Genomic DNA, 2,559 nt, shown 5'->3' on the forward strand with positions numbered 1-2,559 from the left:
AGCAGTACATTTGACTGCATTGCCTTCCCTATTAATACAGCACTATGCTAAGAGGTGATATAGGTTTAAGATGCACTGGTAAGTGTAATATGACTAGCAGTCAGATTCTCATTATTGTAATGGTGGTATTAAGGTATTAGCAATGTAAATTTTAAAAATAGACATATAAGAAAAGCATAGTTAAAATAATTTGTTATAGGTGCATATATTAATTTTGTAATGTAACATCTTAAATAAAAAGTAGGGCAGGGAAAAGTGTCAATGTAGGATGGCTATCAAAGTTAAACTGCTATCAGCTTAAATTTTTTTTTTTTTTTTGCCATTTCTTTGGGCGCTTCTGTGGCATATGGAGGTTCCCAGGCTAGGGTCGAATCGGAGCTGTAGCCACCGGCTATGCAAAAGAGCCATCCGAGCCGCATCGGCTGCAACTACACCACAGCTCACGAACGCTGGATCGTTAACCCACTGAGAAGGGCGGGGATCAAACTGCAACCTCATGGTTCCTAGTCGGATTCGTTAACCACTGCGCCACGATGGGAACTCCAAAATGGGTTGTTATAAATATATTTATGTAAGCTTCACGTAACACAAAGAAAAACCTATAGTTTCTACACAAAAGACAAAGCATACTGCTAACAAGACATCACTTCACAAAAGAAGACAGCAAGATAAGAAGCAAGGAATAATGGATCTATAAATAATGACAATTGTCAATAATTCATAAACTATCAATATATTATATAAACATTAATGGTTAAATTATCTGTAAAGACTATACTAAATAAATAAAACATATCCAACAACGTGCTCTTTCAAGAAGACTCATTTTAGCTTTAAAAATAGAGGCTGGGAAGAGTGTAGGAAGATGCTTCAAGCTATGGTAACAATGGTAAACCAAAATACTCAATTGGAGAGAAGACAGTCTCTTCAGTGAGTGGTGCAGGGAAAATTGGATATTCACATGAAAAGAATGTGACCAGATCTCAGTATTACACCACTAAAAAAATTAGCTTGAAGTGAACGAAGACTTAAATATATGGTCTTAAATAACCAACCGTAAAATTCCTAGAAGAAAACGAGGGGGGAAATTTTCTTGATATGAGTCTTGGCAATGATTTTTTGGACACCTCACAAAGGAAAAAGCAAAAAAAAAAAATCAAAATCAACAAATGCATTTGTATCAAATTAAAAAACCCTTCTGTGGATCTCCCTCATGGTGCAGAGGGAAAGGAATCTGACTAGGACATGAGGTTGCAGGTTCAATACCTGGCTCCCTCAGTGGGTTTAAGGATCCGGCAATGCTGTGAGCTGTGGTGTAGGTAAGAAGTGGCTTGGATCCTGTGTTGCTGTGGCTGTGCTGTAGGCCGACAGCTCCGGTCCTATTCTACTCATAGCCTCGAACCTCCATGTGCCATGAGTGCGGCCCTAAAAAACCAAAATACAAAAGACAAAAATAAATAGATAAATAAAAATAAACCTTCTGCCATAAAAATAGTTTTTAAAAAGAGAGGAAAAGTGGAATGAGAGAAAATATTTGCAAACCATATATATGATAAGGTGTAATAAAAAAATATATAAGGAGTTATAGAACCAATACAAAAACAATATTTATAATAGTAACCTAATTAAGAATTAGGCCAAAACACTGAATATAGACAACCAAGTGATGAGCAGATACATGAAAATGTGTTTACTATCACTAATCATCAGAAAAATGCCAATAAAAACTTAATGAGCTATCACCTTGCACATGGTATGATGGTATGATGGCTATTACCGAAAAGAAGAGGTAAAATGCTAGTGAGAATGTGGAGAAAAGGGAACCTGTTCACTGTGTGGTAATGTAAGTTGTGCAGCTACTATGGAAAAGAGTGAAGTTTACTCAACCAGAAATAGAACTGCATAGTCACAATTTTACTTCTTGTGTATATACAAATGAATACAATCACTCTCCAGAAGAGATGTCTACACCCATGTTCACTGCAGTATTATTTACAATAGCCAAGACATCTGAATGAATAAAGACATCATGATATACACATATGTTAGGCATCAGAAAATCTGGAGGGCATTGTGCTAAGTAATATAAGTCACAAGGAGAAAGACAAATACTGTATGATCTCACTGTGGGAGGGGGGAATCATAGCAGAGTTCCCATGGTGGCTGTGGAATCGAATCTGACAAGTATCCATCAGGACACGAGTTTGATCCCCTGACCCTGCTCAGTGGTTAAGGATCCAGCATTGCCAAGAGCTGTGGTGTAGGTCACTGACATTGCTCAGATCTGGCATAGCTGTGTCTGTGGCTTGGCCAGCAGCTGTAGCTCCAATTCAACCCCTAGCATGGGAACTTCCATATTCCACAGGTGCAGTCCTAGAAAAGAAAAAAAAAATCTTAGAAACAGAGACCAAGTATGTGGTTCCCAGAGGTAGAGGATAGGAATGGAGAATTGGGAGAAGGTGGTCAAAGGTATAAACTTCCAGTTATAACATAATAAGATCTAGGAATGTAATGTACAACAAGACTATAGTTGAGAATACTATATTGTACACTTGAAAG

Source organism: Sus scrofa, unplaced genomic scaffold (genome assembly GCF_000003025.6).
Source record: "Sus scrofa isolate TJ Tabasco breed Duroc unplaced genomic scaffold, Sscrofa11.1 Contig77, whole genome shotgun sequence".
Classification (NCBI taxonomy): Eukaryota; Metazoa; Chordata; class Mammalia; order Artiodactyla; family Suidae; genus Sus; species Sus scrofa.